Raw genomic sequence first — 16,428 nt, forward strand, 5'->3', positions numbered from 1 at the left:
TGTTAAAGCGAGTGATTTGCACACCTGCCTAAATCATGCTTTGCGCTCTATGTTTGCGCAACTTTTTAAGGGAAAAAATATGTGAACTACTCCATTTCTTTTCTTTTTCTTTTTTGAATATTGAACTACTCTATTTCAGAAAAAAAAAAAAGAAAGAAAAGCCTACAAACTAATGGCCCCGTCTATAAACCCAGCCCAACTGTCGTCCCGTTCTATAGGAGCGAGGCTGCTATAGAAGGCAAAGCCACCTTGCGCTTTGCGCAAGAGCGATCATGGGAATCGGCACGGGGAAGAAGCTTAAGCTCCCCCTGGCGCTGACCATCTCGTGTCTCGCCATCCTGCTGCTGCTCCTGCCGTGCACAGCTCGCCCCCGTTCCCGAAACGAGTGCCATTGCATCGACGGCAGCCGGAGCCAGCATCTGAAGCTGCGCATGTTGGAGGAAATGGCGCCGCTTAACCTCTCTGGGTCAGCGTGCCTCATTCATATAGATGTTTGGGAATCAACCAATCAAAGGAAAGATTACATGCGTGGCTCATGGCTCACGGCAATAGGAGACGCAGCTCCAATCAAGGGATTAGCTCCTGCTAAATATACATGATGCGCATATAGCCCTTGCTAAATATAGATGATACGCTTCTATGTTTAACACCCCCCCTCAATCTGGACGGTGGAACACTAGGTTCAGATTGCGCCGAATATTACAGTATAGAGTAGTCGGCAGTGGCTTGGTCATGATATCGGCGACTTGGTCCTTGGATGAAATAAATCGAACATCCAGTTGGCGAGAAGCAACACGTTCCCGAACGAAATGATAATCAACCTCCACATGCTTTGTGCGCCGATGAAAGATTGGATTGGCGGAGAGGTAGGTGGCACCAATATTGTCACACCATAGGGAGGGAGGACGCGGTTGGGAAATCCCAAGTTCGCGCAGCAGGACTTGGATCCATATAACTTCCGCGGTAGCATTTGCGACCGCCTTGTACTCAGCCTCTGTGCTTGATCTTGAAACAGTTGGCTGTTTGCGCGAGCTCCAGGATACAAGATTGCCTCCAAAGAAAATGGCATATCCTCCTGTACTGCGTCGGTCATCAGGATTGCCGACCCAGTCGGCATCAGAGAACGCACTCAATAGTGAGGACCCGGTCTTGGTGATGCATAGCCCCATATCCAAAGTAGAATGAAGATAACGCAAGATGCGTTTAACCGCCGCCCAATGAATTGTTGTTGGTGCGGATAAAAATTGGCACACTCTATTAACAGAGAACGAGATATCCGGCCGAGTCAAGGACAAATATTGGAGAGCTCCAACAACACTGCGATAGCGTGTAGTGTCTTCACTTGATAGGGGATCACCACTCTTGAGAAATAATTTTTCATTAGGAAGCATAGGAGTTGGAACATCATTGCAGGAGGACATGTTTGTGCGCTGTAGCAATTCTTGAATATATTTGCGCTGTGTCAAGACGAGGCTGGTGGAGGTGTGATGCACCTCAATACCAAGAAAATATCCAAGATTACCAAGATCTTTTACTGCAAAATCAGCCTCAAGTTGAGTGAGAAGGCGATCCGTAGCCGATGACGAAGAGCTCATAATAATGATATCATCGACATAGATGAGAATATACATCTTAACACCGCCTTTGTTGAAGAAAAATAGAGAAACATCGGCCTTGGAAGCATGAAACCCCAGCTGTAATAATTTGCCGCTCATGCGAGAAAACCAGGCACGAGGGGCCTGTTTGAGACCATATAATGATTTATCAAGCTTGCATATATAAGTTGGATGAGCGGAATCAACAAAACCAGGTGGCTGCTTCATATATACATCTTCTTCAAGATGGCCATGTAAAAAGGCATTCTGAATGTCAATCTGGCGAAGAGACCAGCCACGAGAGACTGCAAGGGATAATAGCAACCGGATGGTGGTGGGTTTGATAACCGGGCTGAATGTATCATCATAATCAACTCCATATTGTTGCTTAAATCCCTTGGCTACCAGTCGGGCTTTATAACGATCAATAGAACCATCAGCTTTGTGCTTGAGTTTGAAAATCCACTTGCAATCAATTATATTGAGACCGGGACGTGGGGGTATCAAATGCCAAGTCTTGTTCTTGATAAGAGCCTGGAATTCCTTATTCATTGCTGACTGCCATAGGGGATTTGCTAGAGCGGTGACATGTGATGTGGGAACTGCATCAGTAGTTCGGACTGCAGAATAGGTAACTGTACCATCAGTGCGTATTTTTGGTTGCCGGAGATTATGACTTAATCTTGTGCGGTGGGGATGTGCAGGAGGATTATGTGGAGCTGCTTCCAATTGTGCGACAGGCTGAGGCGCGACATTTGGCGCAGGGCCCGCCTGGTCTGCTGACGCGGGGCCCGCCTGATCTGCTGACGCGTCGGGTGGCTGTGCCGCAGGGGACACAGGCGGGGAGCGCGGGGAGCGCTGGCCAGCCTGGTGCGCGTCCGCGGGCGAAGACTGCGGAAGCGGTTGTTGGCGCGGGGTACCAGGCGGAGATCCCGAGGCACCCGTCCCAGGTTGACTTGCGGCCTGGGCGGGATCAGGCACGGCAGTGGTCGGTGCTTCCATCAAAATAGCTCCAGGATTTTCAGCTGCATGCATAAAATTTCCAGGGAATATATGTATATGGTTAGTGTTCAAATTAACGCTGCTACTGTCCATGTTGGGTGCAACGTTGGATGAAGGAATATTGGAGAAGGGAAATTTTGTCTCATCAAATATGACGTCGCGCGAGATGTAGATGCGACCCGAATCCATGTCAAGACATTTGTATCCCTTATGAAGACCACTATAGCCCAAAAACACACAAGCTTTGGATCGAAAGGACAATTTGTGTTGATTATAGGGTCGTAGATGTGGCCAGCATGCGCAACCAAAAATTCGTAGCATAGAATAATTTGGTGGGGTTTTGAAGAGGCGTTCTAGCGGACACAGGTTGTCAAGGACTCGGGTGGGTAAACGATTGATGAGATATGTGGCAGTGAGAAAGGCTTCATCCCAAAATTTTATTGGAACCGATGCATGAGCAAGGAGAGCAAGCCCAGTTTCCACAATGTGACGATGCTTTCGTTCGGCCGACCCATTTTGTTGATGTGTATGCGGACAAGAAACATGATGGGCTATACCAAGATTTTTAAAAAATTGGTTATGAAGCTTTTGATATTCTCCCCCCCCAGTCGGATTGAACACGTTTGAGTTTAGTGTCAAGGAGACGCTCAACATGGGCTTGAAACTGTACAAAAATGCGTTGAGCCTCAGTTCTATCATGCATCAAATATATCCAGGTAAACTTAGTAAAGTCATCAATGAAACTTATATAATATTTGTAGCCACCAACAGATACTGGAGCAGGGCCCCAGACATCAGAAAAAATAAGTTCTAAGGGAGCAGTAGAACGATGAACAGCATGTGTATAAGGAAGTTGATGACTTTTGCCTAATTGACACGCATTACAAATTGAGGAATTGGACTCCTTGACATGGGGAAGTTTATTCAAATGTAAAATGGATCGCACGACGGGGGTGGAAGGGTGGCCAAACCGAGCATGCCACTGTTCAGACGACACCTTGGCAGTAAGGAGGGCTTGCTTGAAGAACTCAACATCGGAGGGCTTGATGGGGTAGAGACCGGATTCAGATCTTCCTTCCAGAAGAACTTGCTTCGTTGCCTTGTCCTTTATAAGAAAATGATAAGGATGGAATTCAAAAAATATATTATTGTCACGAGCAAGTTTATGAACAGAAAGAAGATGTTTGGATATATCAGGAACATGAAGCACATTATTTAGGGCAATAGGACGTGTAGCAGTATTAAACGAACAAGAACCAATATGCATAATATTCAAACCTGTCCCGTTGCCAATTTGCACCGATTCGCCACCGTGGTACTGTTCCCGAAGGGCTAGGCGGTCAAGATCACTTGTTATGTGATCTGTAGCCCCCGTGTCAACGTACCAATTGGGGTCGATCTTGTAAGAAGAGGTAGTAGCCATCGCAGCGGACGGTTGATCTTCCTGGAACGATTCATCCATTCTGTACCAGCACTTGATGGCCGTGTGACCAGTGCGCCCACAAATCTGACAGGTGGGGCGAGAGGAGCCTGGCGAGGAGGCGGGTCCATGCCCGCGACCCTGAAAGGGCGCCCCACCGCGGCCTCGGGAACCGCCGCGCCCAGGAAAACCGCCACGCCCACGTCCGCGCCGCGGATGGCCGCGACCAGCAAAATTGGCCTGGGTGCCAATGTTGATCTTCGTCTCCGCCTGAGACTGCAATTGGCGAGCCTCGTACGCCAAGAGATAGGAATAGGCGTCGTCAAGCGACAGCGCCTCCGTTTTGGTGGTCATCGAAGTGACGAATGAATCATAATCCGAGGGGAGGCCGGCGAGAAGATAGGCGATGATCTCGTCATCGCGGAGAGGCGCGTCGGCTGCAGCCAATTCAGACGCGAGCGACTTGATTTTGCGAAAGTAGTCGGCGGCGGAGAGATCATTTTTCTTGGCGACGGCAAGATTAATGCGGACTTGGACGGCACGGGCGCGGGTGGCAGAAGAGAACATCCTCCTGAGGATGTCCCATGCTTCTTTGGATGTGGTGGCGGTAACAACATCTTGGAGCATGTCTTCCGACATGGAGGAGAGGAGGCCACTAAGCAATTGCTGGTCTTGGTCATACCAGACGCCATAGGCGGGATTGGGGACGAGGTCGGCACCCTCGGCAGTGGAGGCGGGAACTTGCTGTGCCGGCGCGGTGATCGTCCCGTCAATGAAACCGATCAGTTTAGTGCTTCAAAGATACGGCAGAAGCTGGGCGCGCCATAAAGTGTAATTGGTTTTGTTAAGCCGAATGGTAACGGCATGATGGATGGGGATAGGAGCGAAAGTTGTGGTGGAGGAGGAGGAAGAAGAAGTTGTTGTCGACATGATTAGACGACTGGCTCTGTTACCATGTTGGAGGAAATGGCGTCGCTTAACCTCTCTGGGTCAGCGTGCCTCATTCATATAGATGTTTGGGAATCAACCAATCAAAGGAAAGATTACATGCGTGGCTCATGGCTCACGGCAATAGGAGACGCAGCTCCAATCAAGGGATTAGCTCCTGCTAAATATACATGATGCGCATATAGCCCTTGCTAAATATAGATGATACGCTTCTATGTTTAACAGCGCAGATAGCTGCTGCGCGGCCCGGAGAGCGTCGCGTTCGACGGCAACGGCGCCGGGCCCTACAGCGGCGTCTCCGACGGCCGGGTCCTGAAGTGGAACGACGGCGATCGAGGCGCGCGGCTGGTCGACCTACACGTACAGCCCGGGCTACAACACCAAGGCCTGCACAGCTTCCAGGCTCCGACCAGCGGAACGCACCGAGAGCAGGTGTGGCCGCCCGCTAGGCCTCCGGTTCCACTACGGATCCGGCTACCTATACATTGCCGACGCGTACAAGGGGCTCATGCGGGCCGGACCGGGCGGTGGCGAGGCGACGGTGCTCGCCACGGAGGCCGACGGCGTGCCGCTTCGCTTCACCAACGGAGTCGACGTCGACCAAGCGACGGGCGACGTATTCTTTACAGACAGCAGCATGGAGTACGACCCGCGAACAGACCGTGTCACTGTGCTACAGGCCGGCCTCACGTACCCTACAATGGCCTCGCCATCAGCGCCGACCGGACGCACCTCGTGATTGAGCTGACTGGACCCTGCAAGCTGCTCAGGCACTGGATCAAGGGCCCCAAGCCGCTCGCCGACTTGCCAGGCCATCCCGACAACGTGAGGCCCGACGGGAGAGGCGGGTTTTGGGTGGCACTGCACCGGGAGAAGACGGAGTTGCCCTTTGGTCCGGACAGCCACCTGCTCGCCTTGAGGTTCGTGATCCAGGTGATGAGAGGACCCAGGAGCGTGAGACCAACGAAGGTGATGGAGAGGAAAGGCGGCAAGCTGTACATGGGTTCGGTGGAATTACCTTACCTGCCGTTCTTAGTGCAGGGATTAAAATTTTATCGAAATTTCAGTAAAATTTTATTAATTTCAGAAATTTCGAAGGGGAATAAAATATCTAATCCTGAAATTTTCTTTTATTGACATGTGTGACACAGAGAGAAAAGATAAAAAATGGCCAAAGTTTTGATAAATTTTCACGAATTTTGATCTTTTCATCAATGATAGAAAAAAATTTGTAAACCGAAATTGTAATTCCTGGTTAGTGCATAGGAAGTGAACATACAATGGGTGTACCTTTAGCGTTTAGCTTTTGCTTTGTACTAAATTTGTTAATGCTTAGCCTTTTTGACTTGTACAAAAATTATTAATACTTAGCTTTTGATTTGTACAAAAAAATATTAATGTTTGTTTTTATATGAACTACTGATGTGTCCCAACTCCCAAGAACATCAATGTACAGAGCTGAGCATAACGGTCCACCTTTTCGACCCATTTATCCACACACATAGGCCCATTCAGGAATATGGCCCAATAGAGTCCATGACCACCCATTTGTTCGGCCCATGAAGGACAACCAACAGAGTACATCTAGGCCCATCAAGCCCATTTCGCATTATTCTGTCGGTCTGGCCCATTGATACACATTAAGCGATTTTCGGCCCTTTTTTATTTGCTGGGCTAGTTTCATACTGAAATTAATATTCTATCAGTAATATAAGGAAAACAGAGGCCCATCAGTGCCCGACATCTAGTCCACTTTGACGCCCAAATACGATATCCTAACAGTAATATGAACATACTCGGTTAGGTGCCCAAATAATCTAGAAATCAAGCCAGATAAATGTCCAGTAGGGGCACACAAGGGCGGGCTCAATCCAAAAATTAAATGGAGACATAATAATGATTGAGTATTTGTAACTTTAAAAAGACATAAATATATTAACTTGTGCTTTTTAATGTGCTAAGAATATTTTTTTTAACTAAGACTTGTTGATACGTGGGTGTTTGCATAGCCCGTCGGGTTAAATTTGGTTGTCTAATTTGAACTTGATATAGCACTTGTTTCTCTAATCTTTGTATTGATCATTAAATTGTGGATATTTTTATAGTGATATCTTTTGGATAATTGAACAATATGAATAAAACTTGTTTCACTTATGGTGCTTATGACATGAACTCAATTCGAAACTTTGTACGCCTTTGAGTTATATTATTTATTCTTATAGTGATTTGACATCTCTAGTTCTTGCAAGTGCTCTGTGATCTATATGTAAAACTTTATATGCTTGCATTTTATTTGCATATCTTTTACATAGTCTTATGTCCTTGATGTTTGCACTATCAAAGAGGGAGAAAATATACCCAAAGATATTATGCATAAATATTCAATAAAGGAGGAGAAAATTGTATTCATCTAGAAATAAAAGGAAAAATGAAAAATATGTAATCATCAAGGAGGAACATGCGTTTTTGAATTTTTGAGTTTTTTCTTGCTTTTTGAGGTTTTTGGCTCGTCTTTTCCTCTCTTACGACTTTTGCAACATTTCTTATAGCAAGTAACATATTTTACTCTTTTTTAAGTTTTTGGTTATATATCTTATCTTAATATGTAAGGAAGGCGATATCGAAACGCTTGCTTAAGGTGTAAGCAAAACGGCGAGTCATGCTTTGAGAAGCGTGCAGACGGTTTCGTGATTTGATCTCAAAATCATGGGAGGATTGGAGGAGTATATGCCACCATCGTGAAACTTGCATTCGAGGAGAAACTAAGTCTTAAAGGTGATGTGGCCGTCCAATGAATGGAGAAAAAAATTGACCACAATGCACTCGGTGGTACGTAGAAGTATACTACAAGAGATGAATATTTTAGAAAAAAACCTAGGAAACTTAGGGTTAAATTTTCTAGACTATAAATAGAGGGGTGACTATAAATAGAGGGGTGGAGCTATAAGAGAGTTTGAACCAGTCACTTGAGTCCTCTTTGCTCATATTTGAGAGCTTAGATCTAGGGTTTTAGAGAAGAGGAGATGATTGCTTAGCCTATGTATTAGGTAAGAATTTTGTAAGAAAAATCTTTGTAATCTGTCTAAAATAGGGTTGACATCTACTACAATAAAATTTATTTTTTTTATGTTATTGTGCTCACCTCCTTCTATTTTACCTCTATGGGTTCCCTTGCAAGTTTGCAAATTTTTCGGTTTTCATATTTAATTTTTATTTTGATTTTTGGGTTGAAATTTCAGCATCTTGTGAGGTTATTTTTCTTATTGTTAGAGGCATAAATATCGTATACACATGCTTATATGTTAGAGTCTTAAATTCGCTTGCCTCTATAAAATCAACTTGGAGAGTTTCGTTGCTTGGTGTTAATCTTTTTTTTTCTTTGTAAGTTATGATCTTTCGAGTGCTAAGACATATGGATTGATCTTAAATTGAGTTTATGGTTTAAATACCATTCATGGAGTTATGGTTTTCGATTTTCTCTTGTTAAAATTTCTCTCTATTTTTACTTTCGTTTGAATTTTGAGATACGTTAGATAATCTAAATAGGATAAAACTATCAATTTCATAAAACATTTATTAAACCGCATATTCACCTTCTCTGATGGTCGTTCCCCATCCTACAACTACATCTAACATTATGCCTGCTGGATAGATCAGTAAAACACAATACGTCAGCTGCAGAAAATTCATAACGGTGTTCTGCTCCGAGTAAATACTTCAACTATGATATGAACATATATGCTATCCTTACTGGCACTAAAATACAGGATTATGCGAGAAACTTTGAACTTACAACTATGTTGGACATTTTTTTGGTGGTCTAAAATGAGCTGTAGTTAGGTACTTCGGGCCCAAAGGAGGTTTGCTATGGATGCCTTGGGTTTTAGCGCATCTCCTGGATAGTCTTCGAAGTTTTTCTAGATTTGTCAATATTTTCTTGGATCTACAGTTTGGTCTAATATAACCATAGTTTAAAACCGACAACAACACTGTAGATGTCAAGATTTCACAAGATTTTACCTGCACCACACCAGTACACCAACGTCGCTGCGCTTCTTACCTGATACCTCGCCTCGCATTAGATTCTTCCTCGCCTCATCAAGAGATTTATGTCTGTAAATATGTGAGGCAATATTTACTAGCAGCTATAGTCACTACTTAAAAAACCTCTTTGTACTGTCAGCTTTAAAATATTCTTCACTATTAATTTTATTAATTTTAAACTTACAGTAGGTAACGAGTAATGATAATTCCAAACTATCACTATCGCCCTGGAGACCGGTAGTGAAAGTGTTATCAGGCCAGCTCCAACCGAAGCGTTTTCCTGACCGCAAAGTACTATGTCGAGGCAGATGCCGATCGAGAGGCTCCACAAAGCACTCCAACAGAATCGTTTTTAACTTCTACAGAATTGCAGACACAAAGGAATGGCTGCAAATTTGTGGATGGATGAAGGATGTCATATCCTATAGCTAGAGACTGATGTGTGGGTCCGAAAGGAGAAGAGAGTAATGAAAGATAGGAAATATGGTATCTATTGGAGATAAAAAAATAGATGATACTATAATAGTGTTAGGGAAGTCTGTAATAGTATTATCGGGGATAAATTTTTAGAGCATATGTTAGAGATGGCCTCATTACCGGCTGAAGGCAAACGGTAGTGAGTCGACTACCACTGTCGGTTGAAGGCTTCAGCTGACAGTGATAGTCGGACGTCGAATCGATGTTTATGCGGTCAAAAAAATTGAAAATAATAATTTTTTCCACCCGAGAAACCTCACGCCCACGCAAGTCGCAAGTCATGCGATTTTTCGTGCGTGCGGTTCGTGGCACTCGAACCCGAAACCGCTTAGCTCACGCGATACATCCTTACCATCCCAACACAGAAGTACTAGTGATAGTATTAGCATATACAATTATTTTGACATTTTCTGTCTAAAACTTAAAACGATTATTTGGATATCTAAATGATTTCAAATTAAAAAGTTTTAACTACAAAGTTGTAGATTTCGTCGAAGGCTGCAATTTTAGTATAAAGTTTATCCTCATCCAACTTCGTATGAAAAAATTATGATTTTTTTTAAAATAAACTATCATCCACTATCACTGTCGGCTCTAACTACGAACCGGTAGTGATACTATCATTGTCGGTACGTGTTATGAACCGGTAGTGAAACATTGAGTGTCACTACGAGCATCAATGTGGGTTTGTGGCTAGAGCTGGTTTGTGGCTAGAGCTGACAGTGATTATCAAGGTATCACTTTCAGTTCGTGGTTAGAGCTGTTAGTGATAATCAAGTTTCACTGTCGATTTTTTTAATAAACTTTCAGTGTCGGTCCTTGATACGAACCTGTAGTGATACTCCATCACTACTAGCTTGTAAGGAACCGGCAGTGATGAGTCGATATATAAATCTATTTCTATAATAGTGAGTAAAATCTTACGTTTTTGCCATAATTAGTCTTTCTTTCTAGTTCAATATAGTCGCTGATGAATAAACAAAAGTGCACTCTAATCTGTCCGTCTCTTTCTGCTCAACTGTTTTATTTGTAAAGTCTTTTATCGTTTATATGAGTTTTTGTCGAGACATCGCGGCAATAGGTCTTTGGACAAAACTTTGCTTTTGCCCTCCCTCCTTTTGCCGTTGTCAAACTAGCTTCTTTCCCAAAGGCTAACTACTAGCAGTACATTGTTATCTAACCTTTTGTTTGTGATACTGATCTACTTGCTTAGCTTTCTTCAGGTTGAGCTAAAGTGCTGCTACTACTTGACAGAGAAAAGAATGAAACGCGAATGTGATTGATGACGATCGAGGATCCATACAATTCTTGCTTATTTTCTTGCTGGCTTTTACCTTTGCAAGATATTTCACCAAATTATACTAAAAATGACTACTAGCTTCTCTGACACAAGCAAATTTGGACAACCGTACTGATAAATGAAAAATCTGCTGGTACTAAAATTGAAATCTGTTCAGCTCATTGATTTCCAGGGGAAAAATAAAGCCAAGACGGTTCGGTTGCAGCTTGCCATACGGCAAGGAGAAAGGGTGGCATCCATATGTAGCGAAGCTTAAACTAATCCACGGGCCATTAGATATGGCGCGAAAAGGTCTGATTGGCTACGCACGAACGCAGTTAGAGCTCGTGATGCAGAAGCCGCCACTACCTCTGCACCTTCATCTCCTTAAAGCCCTCGATCTCGCATCTGTTTAGAACTACAAGAAGAATGTGTTGCGATTAATAATGCTACCTCTTGATGCTGACTTCGCCTCCCCGTGCATCTGTTAGGTACCCAAAATGTTTCTTTAGTCTATTCAACTTCAACTCCTTTTGACTATAATTAGGACATCTTTAATATATCTAATACACTGATGTGCTTATTTGATTCCTCCCGGTGTCATGTCTTAATATTTTATGCTCCATGTGTCCCAAGTCTCCATATCAAGTGCAATTCCAATTGACGTGTCAAGTTGTCGTGGCTTTTGTATTTGCTTTATTTGCCAATTGCTAGTGAAAGTGTCCAGTACGTGTGATTTTATTAATATGTGATGTGATTATCGGCAGATCATACAGTAGTAAAATAACCTTGCACCTTTTGATTACAACATCTGTCTTATCAGATATAAAGTTGACAAGGAATAATAGAGGTGTACTCTAATTAGCCAGTCTCTCTTTCTGCTCAGCTTTCTTATTAATTATTTGGTCGTAGGACCTTGTCAGGTATGCTTTTTTGGATCGAGGAATCTGAATTGGGTCTTCCGCTAGATCTTTTTTTTTTTTTAAAGAACTGGGCCCCTTTATGCAGAACCTTCGTTGGAGGCTTAATCAGAGGAGGTACTACACCGGAGGTCGAATCCCGTGGGCTGGCTGCGTCCTTGCTACCTTGCCGCTGTGCTCCGTGCACGCTCGTCTTCGACTAGGTCCTAATTATAGTTAGATGATACTCTTTATTACTGCTAGTAAGTTGTCATAGATAGACACGTAACAATGTTACTGTAGAAGATATAGATCATGTTTGTTTTTTTATTTCGATTATAGATTACATTCTACCTAAAAGTATAAGCACAAACAAACAATCACAATCTGAAAATTGATTATCACATTTCACAATCTACATTGTATTATAAAATCTCACAATACTCAATTTCGTAGGAATAAACTTTCACGAATTCTAGAGAATAAAATAGATTCTCATAATCTAAAGCTAAAACAAATATGACTATAGACCTTGGTTGGATATTAGAACCTCACTTTGCTAGCTGGGATGATCATTATCGTGGTTAAATAATTGCAAGGGCATGACTCCTGGATGAGACTTGGGATCCCATGAATATTGTCGCTTCAAGGTTTACCTTTTATGTGGCGAATACTTAACCAGCTTGCTCTACTTAACACGCTAATAGCTCCTTGCCTCTATCTTTGTAGCGACGTACCAAGAGTCTGTGTAGAATGCAAAGTTCTATATCTAATGAATCTGTAGGAAATTCACAAGAAACCGCGGAGGTCAGAGGGAAACGTGTATACTGGAAACATGCAAGTGAGGATGTAAGTTGTGTTTTTAATCATTAAGTTGATCCAAAACTAAAACAATAAATTAAAAATTCACTCTTACCTAACTAACCTAAAGAAAAAATAACTAAATACTAATTAAAACTACATATTAGATACCTACTTATATTCTTAGATGTAAGAGAATTATGAGAAAACAATATTGTCATGTTTCCCAGGCATGACGCTGTTGCTGGCTTTAGTTAACTCGCTGCAACTAAGCACGCAACCAGCCAAAAGCCTTGACATGACATGACGCTGTTGCTGGTACGTACCCGGGACGTGTCGGCACGACAACCTTCTTAACGGCTAGTGATTAACGAGTCAGCAGGTCGGACAGCTGAAGCGAGGACAGAGGAAGTCGCAGCAGATCTAGGATCTAGATCTTCTCCTGTGAGCGAGCGTGTGCCGTCGACGCAGCAGCGCCTTGAGGAGAGAAGAGACAAGGCCACGAGGGTGCTTGGGTTTTGTCCCGTACGAGATGCTGCAGTCCAGTAGGGAGGAGAGGAGTAAGGCTATGATGGCTGCTGCTGGCTTTGGCTTTGGCTTTCGCTGTCATTTGTCAACCATCACTTTATTGTGAAGCCTCAACTTTGCCGCCTTTCCCTGTCACGAAATGAAGCCACAACAACCGTTACAGACATCTGCTGCTGTAAAATTTCACCGTAAAGGCATCTTTAGTTGTCACTAGCTAGTTTTTATACTTAGCTAGATATACAGAGAAGAAGAAATAGTTGAATATAAAGATAAAGTTGATGTAGAGTGAAATTTTACTTACGTGAAAGAGCTAGTTTTTAAAGAATAAAAAATAGTCATAAACATTATGAGATATGAAGAATTAAAAATAGAATTTTTTTGAAAAATATACGGAGAGAAATAAGAGATAATTATCAATTAAAACATACCTGCAGTAAGTCCAGTGACATCGTAACCCACACTTGCTCATCCCTATTATTCCTATTCTCCGATTCTGAATAGGATCATGTCGTAATGAACCTCTTTTCTTCTTCTTTTGATACAATTTCTGAAGATAACCATTCCAGATGCACAAGCTCGAGAGTTTCGCCGTCTGTTCATCGTCCTTGAAAAACACAGGTGACTGGTGCACGCGTGACTTTCGTTAGCTGTGCGCCCCAGCCCATTGCAGCTGCAGGGAGTCTCAACTCTCGAGCTTGGGAGAGAAGGCTGGAGCGAAACTACGGAACGGGACAAATGCCCGTGCGAAATCTTCTGCCCGTGGCATTTGAAAAGAGCTTGCATTGGGACTTGGGAGAGAAGGCTGGAGCCAAACCTTCTGCCCGTGCGGTCAAATGCGGCACCAACTGCTTGGCAAGTGCACGACAACGGCGAGGAATCGATCACCTGGCGATCGCGGCTTCCTTCCTATTTGATGGATGTGATCGCGGTAAAAGCTTGCCACTGCCACAGTCCCACTCTTTCCTCAGCGACAGTGAACCTACCCAAATCCTCTCAGAATTTGGCAACTGCTAGTTCAAAACTAAATACAAGTACCGTGCTACTTTTTGGCCATGCCAAATCTGAGCTACAAAGCTGGATCTCTTTTAGAACCAGAGGTTTACATGAATTTTTCATGACGTTTCTGTGTTTCATGCAAGGGAGGGGATCCTATATCAAACTAGATTGCTTGAGTGCCACATGAGAGAGAATAAAACTTGCTCATTTGTTGTTCATGTATGCCCCTCTCCTTCTTCTTCCTTTCTTCTTCCCCGTGTTGGCCAGATGCCACCGCTCCGGACAAGGTCGACCTGGTTGGTGTCGATAAGTGCAACAAGTAGGGTGCTCATGGAGCTCATCGGTGGCGACTTGTCTTCCACCACTAGAGCACTAGCAGTGTGGCCTGGAGCGCACATCATCATGAGTGGAGTGCTTTGTTTGCGATAGTGGTAGGGAGGGTGGCGTGTGTCATGGCCAGGGCTGGTGGCAGGAGGCGGGCTAGTGCGGCGTCTGGGGCTTCCTGAGGCGGGCCAGTGTGGCATCTGGAGCTCCCTGAGGCCTGAGCGACGCCAGAGCAAGGGTTGATGAAGAGGCGACGGAGAGGGCGCCGAAGAGCACGCTGATGGAGAGGTTGAGGAGGGGGGGGGGGAGGGCTAGACGGCCCCGGAGAAAACGTTGACGAAGAGGCAGCCGAGCGGTGGTTTCACAGTGAGATATGGCTCCTCGTCGGCGCTAGCGGGATGACTTCTGGCATGGATGGACGGTGGCGCAGATGCATGGCCATGGTAGCATCGAAGAAGGAAGGCAGAAGAAGAAACTATGTCAAATAACCAATTTGCCCCCAGGCAGTGGCCTCGAAGTGGCAAAAAAATTGAAGCACCCGATAGAGTGGCATTTGGGAAGTTGTCATCTAATAGGATGGCAAAAAATTAAATACCCACTAGTCATTGTGCATGTATAGGCTATCAAGACCGTCTAGTTGTGTTAAAATTCATACTGAAGAGTTAGTTGAAAAAGTCATGAGATAAATGAAAGAATTAACGAATTTATAAATATCAAATGAGAGGGATAAACAGACGAGATTAGTCATACGTGTGAAAAACATATGAAATTGCATTTCTGGTCATGCATATCCTAAAACTCACCCAAGAGGCAACAACAACACACTACCTCATATTCCCATCGCAGTAAAGTTTAGTCCTACGTGTTGGATCTTTGCAATTAGATCCATTTGTAGTTTCCCAAGATAAAAATCAAAAGTGACCACTCTAATCTACAAGGGCCCCTAAGGAAATCCCATGCAACCCGAAGGCCTCCCTACCAAGGGGGCATTTGCTTATTTGCCATCAAGACCTCCGGGTGGTATCTCATTTGCCATCCTGCCCCACATGCATAGGCTCAGGGGGCCCGTATGTCGGTCTTAGTAGCAATTGTCACTTCCTGAGGGTGGCAAATGAGCAAATATCCCCTACCAAGGTTCACAAAATCGTTTGGACCTCGAAAATTGCTCACCGGTGGTTATCAAAAAATCGCAGTTATCGTGATAACTGGACAAAATTTGGTGTGAATTTGCTCAAAATTGACTCGATTGAATTTGATATTCAACGAGAATTTAGACCGAATCAACCGAACGGTAACTGATCGTTTTTTTACGGTTACCAACCGCATTTAGCAATTTATCAAGAGGTTTTTCCATATTTTTTGAATTAGCGGTAACCATTCGATTTTGACGATTTATTAAGCAGTTTTTTCGAATTTTAGTGAAGTTCAATAAAAAAATCAAAAAATAGTTTAATCTTGTAAAACCAATAACTAATTCATCTGAGCTTCAAATCAAGTGAAATAAATTTTGTTGGTTTTCATGTAATATGATCTATATGATAAAAGTATTTATACTCATAAAAATGTTGAATATTTTTTGTAAGAAAATGTAGTTGCTAAACCTAGTTAAATGCATAGTTTACTCTTTGCTAATCCAAAAATCATGAAACCAATTTGGTTAGTCTTATTACATGATTCTATGTCTTTTAAAAATAAATTGACTCATGAAATAGTTATTGTTACATGCATGATTTTGTAAATGTGTTGTAACTAGATTAATTCATAACTTACACATCACACCTCGAAAATTAGTGAAACCACTTTTATTAGTTTACTTATACTATTCTTTATGTAGAAAAAATAATTGCAGACATAAAAAAGTTAATTACAGTGTTGTATCTTAACATATTCACTTTATGATTGTGAACTTTATAAAAATTATGGAGAAATTAATAAAACTCTAAATGTAGTGAAACCAATTTTGAAGATCCTCTTAAGATACTCCCTACACAATAAAAATATGTGTTCATATGTTACACTTTTTCTTAACCTAAGTTAATAAATGAGCCACACGCTTCAACTTGTTTTTTTTAAAACTTCCTCCCTACAGAATACGATGCAAATGACATTATTTTT

The 16,428-nt window shown here is 43.0% G+C and overlaps 1 pseudogene; it reads left to right on the forward strand.

The window, feature by feature from the left end:
* The first annotated feature begins 272 nt into the window (after positions 1 to 272).
* Positions 273 to 10,769, forward strand: LOC133918126 (protein STRICTOSIDINE SYNTHASE-LIKE 10-like; annotated as a pseudogene).
* The last annotated feature ends 5,659 nt before the right edge of the window (positions 10,770 to 16,428 follow it).

The sequence above is a fragment of the Phragmites australis genome, chromosome 5, assembly GCF_958298935.1.
Source record: "Phragmites australis chromosome 5, lpPhrAust1.1, whole genome shotgun sequence".
Taxonomy (NCBI): Eukaryota; Viridiplantae; Streptophyta; class Magnoliopsida; order Poales; family Poaceae; genus Phragmites; species Phragmites australis.